Source organism: Anneissia japonica, unplaced genomic scaffold, assembly GCF_011630105.1.
Source record: "Anneissia japonica isolate Jap-2015-1 unplaced genomic scaffold, ASM1163010v1 scaffold288087_len32455_cov130, whole genome shotgun sequence".
NCBI classification, from domain to species: Eukaryota; Metazoa; Echinodermata; class Crinoidea; order Comatulida; family Comatulidae; genus Anneissia; species Anneissia japonica.
In genome coordinates this window covers 15,350-21,831 of record NW_022707851.1, presented here as the reverse complement: position 1 = coordinate 21,831, position 6,482 = coordinate 15,350, and the positions used below count along the sequence as shown (strand labels likewise).

The 6,482-nt window shown below is 34.3% G+C and overlaps 1 long non-coding RNA gene across 4 annotated transcripts in view; it reads right to left on the bottom strand.

The window, feature by feature from the left end:
* LOC117106453 overlaps window positions 1-6,482 on the bottom strand; it is a 20,419-nt gene that overhangs the window by 1,783 nt on the left and 12,154 nt on the right. The window contains exon 2 of one of the 4 annotated variants that reach the window (XR_004445070.1): window positions 4,001-4,117. The exons of 2 other annotated variants lie outside the window; for them this stretch is intronic. This is a non-coding gene — a long non-coding RNA (uncharacterized LOC117106453). Of the gene's footprint in view, window positions 1-3,852; window positions 3,917-4,000; window positions 4,118-6,482 lie in introns of those variants that run through there. One more of the 4 variants, XR_004445069.1, reaches the window with a different exon arrangement.

Sequence of the window (6,482 nt, the reverse complement as noted above, 5' to 3'; positions counted from 1 at the left end):
ATATAAATTTAGGCTTCATTCAGAGACTGTCTCTTATACACATCTAGATGTGTATAAGAGACAGGAACTTGAAGCAACTAAATGTTGTATGAATAAACGCAATTTTAAATACGGGGAAATACGATTTTGATGGTAAAGATTTAGAAAACTCGTACACTGTTAATTTCAAGGAGTCAATTTAACTCCAAAAGTGGAGTTAATAAAAAAGGTAGAGAACGACTCCTTTTCCGGAGAAATATTTACTCTTATATTTTTACTTCCCAAAGGGAGAATCATTAACTCCAAAAAGAGGGTGATTCCCATCCCCTTTTTGGGGTTAATATTACTACATTTGGGGAGTAGAAATATAAGAGTAAATATTACTTCAGAAAAGGAATCGTTTTGTATCTTTTTTATTAACTCCACTTTTGGAGTTAAATTTAACTCCATTTTGGGGGTTAAATTGACTCCTTGGAAATAATTTCAATAGACCACAAATCAATAAAGACCACACAAAAATTCCATAAATAATCATTCCCTTATTTTTTTACAAAATACATATATTTTATCTTTACCCGTATAAACATGCCTATAATGGCAGATTAGCGAGAGAAATACCCTTTCAAAATGAATGAGGTTATAAACTCTTATGTTCCAACTAGCAAGTCCCAAACAGTGTAATGACATGTTTGTTGGCTTCTTTCATCTAAACATTTTGGATTTTAGGACGATATAGTTCTTTGCTTTATTAGGATACTGAATGTTAAAAACACAGAATGTGCCCAGTAGAAGGGCTAGAGCCAGTGGCCTTCGCAAATCTTCTCAGCGCTCCGAGACTTAGTTGTATAGAGCGCTATAAAAACTTGCATATTATTATTATTATTATTATTATTCCCCTCCCCTCGGCAGCGAAGTAGAGTGGGATGATTTCTTTGAGGTTGCCTGACCTCACCAGCCGTGGAAAAATGAACTTCTGGATAATTTCGTCAATGGATTCATTCTCCTAAATGAAACTAAAAATTAATAACAAAAAATTAACAAATAACAGATACAGATTTTAAACTGAAAAAAAACACAAGCAAATTGTATGGGATTTATGGGCATGGCAATAACAAGATTTTTTTTTTTTTATGTAACAACTTTCATTGCAAACGTAAACAAATACAATCTATCTGAGCTCTTCACTTTGAAAGCTGTGTATGTTTGTGATGTTGTTTTTGCTGCTACTTTTGATACTACACTAAGGGTCAAGTTGATAATGTCGTTATTCCAAGGATTTATAACTGTTAACAGGATAAGAATCTGGCTGGTTTAAGTCGTCTAACTTGAATTAGCCTTATGTGTGGTATTGTTATGCTAAGTTATTTTATAGGCATCAAGCTACTGTATTATGACTTCATATTTGTTGTAATTTCCAGTGGCGGATCCAGGAATACAAAATTGAAGGGCCCGGAAGGGTACTTTCACAGATAGAAAATCTATACTACCTCAGCCCCATCATGGTTGGGGCTGAGGTAAAAAAATTTGTGATGGCTGGAAATTTCACTTCCAGACATAAAATTTGAATATAATTATCTTTATATCTCTATTTTTGTATGAACAGTTTAGCGGTGGGGGCGGGCCGGCTGGGTCCCCTTGATTTTGCCACTGGGTACTTTAGCAGATGGAGGATCTATACCACCATGGTTGGGGCTGAGGTAAGACAATTTGTGATTATGGCACCTCTAGATGGTGGGAAATTACACTCTCAGTCTTAAAATTTGAATATAATTTTGCTTATATCTCCATTAAAAAATATTGAACAATTTAGCCCCCGCCCCCAACCCCCGCACTTGAATGCGTCACATATTTCCGAACAAAGTCGATGTCGAGATTGCTTCCACGATCTCAATGAATTATTTATCATAAGTGTTATCTTTAAAATGGGTTCCCCGACGACAACTTCACTTGTCCTCCGATGGATGAAAATTACCCTTCTATTAGCCCGGAAATGATCTGGTCCAGGAAGGCGAAATAGAGGGGACCCAGGGAGGGTTTTGCGCAATCTCCATGGCATGACATCACAGTTCTTTTTCACGGCATCTGGTAGACCTATGCTTGTTGTTTTGTTCAGGGTTTAACTGATCGTCTCGTTTAAGAAGTTGATTTTTGTGTTTATACCGAATATTACGTTCGGAATTAAGGAGAGATTCGGATTTCAGAATAAAATACATGTGCTATTTTAAGTAGAATAATAACCATGTTTTAAATAACGAAATCGCCGAAGAAAAATCGTTTTAGCGTTCTGTCTTAGCGTGGGAATGATAGTTTTAGCATGTCAAGTGCATTCAATGATCAGAATGTTTGCTTCAAAGTCCATACATGTCCATACGCATGCCAAGGACGATCTGTAAATCTGTACTGAACATGTGGTGAAAATAGGGTCGCTTAGTGAGGTGATATCGCCGCTGCTCGCGATAACTTACGAAGAGCCAATCCTAGCCTAGGCCTAGCCTAGACGAAGCTTAAATTTGTTTACAGAAATAAAGTATCTCAATTCGCTGTTGGCGAATTTGCGAATGGCTAGCGTGAGCGTAGTTACTAATAGATTGATTATACAAGGTTGTTAATGTTACCAGTCAACATGATGGGATATTATATAAGCCAACATCAGTCCTGATCATGTCACTTTATTTATTGCGGAGTAAATTACGTTTCTTTATGGTGATTTTTCGTCGTGTCCCGTACGCCATGCAGACGTCTAAAAGTTAGTCCTAAAACCAAATTTAAAAAGATAAAAACTTTTTACTTCAGATCCTCTACTTTTAGTCTATAAATAATGCTAGAGCAAATTTATGGATATTTTTATAAATTAATTTCCAAGAAATTAACCTATAAATTATGTCCCGTACGCCACGTGCCGTGGCGTACAGGACATGTCCGTATGCCACACCATGATATTTGCTGTTTTCAACACATATATCTGCTATAAAATAATGTATTTAAATTGGAATTAATATACTATGACTATCCTGATTAGTGGTATCATGGAGGAATAAGTTTAGAGTGATATCTTAGTATATTGTTTAAGAAAAGTTTTGTAAATTAATATTAGTTCAATTCAATGTAGATCCACTATATACTATCATTACAGGGAAATGCCTATATATTCAAGTACTCAAAATCTCAAAAATTATGTTTACTATGGGGAAATTTTTTTTTAACCTCAGCATAATCCAAAGACACGTTACCTGTACATAATTTAGGATCAGGGTAGGCCTAAGCAAATGAAAAAATCCTATATATATGTAAAATGGATTATTCTGTATATAAATTTAGGCTTCATTCAGAGATGGCCCGTACTTTGTCTGTCCCGTACATCTCACTTGCATAAATGTTTTAAAAGGTGGCAATTATTTTAAAGAAACAGGTGCTTTTCTTTTCTTAGGAATCCTGACTCTGTCTTAAGTATGGCTACTTTAAGTTTGTATCAGTTAAAGGACTTATTAGAAATGTCTCGTACGCCACGTTTTGGCTGTCACGTACGCCACACTGACCCCAAATTTCTAAAAGGCGGTAATTAAATAATATCAATGTGTATCTGAAAAAAACTGGTTTTAAATTCTTCTTAGGACTCCTGACTTCATTTTAAGTATGGCTACAACAATTTTTTTTATATTTTTCTTCAAAAAACCTGATTTCAGCTAAAATGGCAATCATGTGTTGTTACTTATTGTACAACATACATATTGTGATAAAATATTTTTCTTTTCAATATTAATTATTAATCAGATATTTCTTCTGAATATTAATTATTAATCAGGCTGCAAAAAAGGTTCTGAATGTCCCGTACGCCACATATGGAATCGCCCTACCCTGGTATAATGTACATACCTCTGACACCAACTGGAGTGCGGGATATCCCTCCATGATGTTTAATTAATGGAAAAAGGATATTTCTCTGCTTGAAAACATAGGTTTCTGATTAACGCATAATTTTGGTAAATCAACTTTGACCTTTATCATCCTCTGTTTCTACCACCTCACATTTTCTTTTCTTTTTATCTCTATTTTTTACCACTGCTGCACCTCCAGTTCCATTTTCAGCTGCAACTCGTTTAGTTTTCACGATATTCTTGAAATGATTTATGATGGTTGACTGCCAAGAATTTTAAAATAAAAGACAAAAAAAAGCATTCAAAAATCCAATTGAACAATGAAAGTTAATGTTCTCTTTAAATATCTTGAAAAAAAATTTTTTTTTTTTTTTTTATTTAGCAAATATAATTTTGCTAAAACATCTAGACAGAGAAGAAAATAAAAATAAGATTTGTTTGGTGGAACACTGTAGAAATGGGATGGTTAAGTGCTTTAAATTTATATAATTAGGAATAGAAATACGTAATTCTTATTTTAAGGCAGCGGCGGGCATAATAAAAATATTGAAAAACTTTTTTTTTTTTTTAATTCCTCTGAAATTTCTCTTGTGATGGCAAGTGTGCTAATTAGCCAAAAATAAAATTTCATTTTTATTCAAAATCATTATTTTAGCGAGCGGTGGGTTGCTAAACACTTGCAAGCGCGTCGATCCGTGGTTGAAAGTGGGCGGTACGAAATGAAAAGTGAGCCTTGGGCCGTAGGCCCAAGCCTTGGTTGGGACCAGGGGGGCTAAGACCCCGGAAGCGCTGGCGCATATAGCCTTTTAATTGATTTTAAGCAATGCAAATAACATTTATTTCCATACGAAATTTTCAAAATATTCAGTGGCGGATCCAGTAATTTGAAAAAGAGCTGGGCCCAGAGAGGGACTTTTACAGATGGAGAGTGTAGACCACCTCAGCCCCACCATGGTTGGGGCTTAGGTAAGAAAATTTATGATTATGGCACCTCTAGTTGGTCGGAAATTACACTCTCAGACTGAATTTGAATATAATTTTTTAATTTCAAAAAAAAAATAGGGACGGTGGGCCGACTGGGCCCCTTGAATCTGCCACTAAAATACTCATCATAAAAAAGGTTTTTAAAATTATCCTTTACTCATAATTACGCCCTCTTATGTATTTCGTGCAAACTAACCTTCATAAAAATAATGATTTATTATCTACTGATTAGCTTGTAACGTATTCAAAATTCGAACCATGAAAAACAAATATGATAAACTTAAAACAGTCATTAATTTAGTCTTCTTACATGTACAGTACTTTTAAAATCAATCAAGAGGTTTTTGCTTTTCTCCTTTTTTTGAATTTCACTTTTGTGTAAGTAATATTGCGACTACACTATTGTGAGTGAAAATAATACCGTCTAATTTACGATCAAACAGGACTAGGGAGGGAGCACACAAAACATTAGTTAGCATTTTGATTTCACAAACATAAAGGTGATTCACTTAATTTATCGTTATCAGTGGCGGCTCCAGGAAAGCAAATTAAATGGGGCACAGGGAGAGACTTGCACAATTTGGGAAAGTAGATCACCTCAGTCCCACCATGGTTGGGGCTGAAGAAAGAAAATTTACGATTATGACACCTCTAGATGCCGGAAATGGTACTCTCAGACGTAATTCTAATTATAATTTTCCTTTGTTTTTTAAAAATAATTTTGAAAAATGTAGGGTCGGCTCGGCCCCACTTGAATCCCGTCCGCCACTGATTATTATGACGTCATTGCAAGATTGCGTCAACGTAACACTGGAGTTTGTAAACTTTTGGTAGGCCTATCACTTAATCAAAATAGATAGACATCCGTGTCAAAGGCTGTCTAATTATTGTTTAATAATGGCTATAGAAAATTTAATTATTGCCTAACTATAATTTTTTGAAATTAGGAAAAACAGTAATCTTATGTATGTGGATAATATTCAACACTAGCATAACGTACGGGTCATAATAATATACAAAAGGACTAAATCGTTTAAAGTAGAAATTGTGCACTTTTGAGTTGCACCCATAAAATCGATCTAGTGGTTTCTGAGATGGTTACGAAATGTATAAACAATTGCGTTTTTACTCGGTTTTGGTCCGGAAAATACGTACCGCACTTAGACAAAATTCATGAGTCATGCGTAATTGTTATTCTTTCCATTCGCTTTTAAAAGTGGGGATTTAATTATAGAAGATTGGTGAACAGTGGGGGGGGGGGCAATCGATATGATGTCCCCCTACTTCCCCACCGATCGACGCCCATGAACACTTGTAAATAAAATATTTAGCCTTGTGTAAATAAAATATTATAAATAATGTAGATTATAATAGGCCTTTATTATAATAAAACAAAATTAAACACAAAACCAATTACCTAAAAGTTAGTGAAATACAAAAATAAATATGTAGAAAAATATATCATCAATTTTAAAAATTAATTTAAAACATTTTAACTTTAAAGAATTTACATTTGAAAAAATACAAATTAATGAAATATAATTAAGATATAATCCTATGGCCTAGCAATGGCCTAATTAATATTATTATATAATTATGAAATTAGGATTAACCTTTCCCTACAGACAGTGCATAGACTATGCC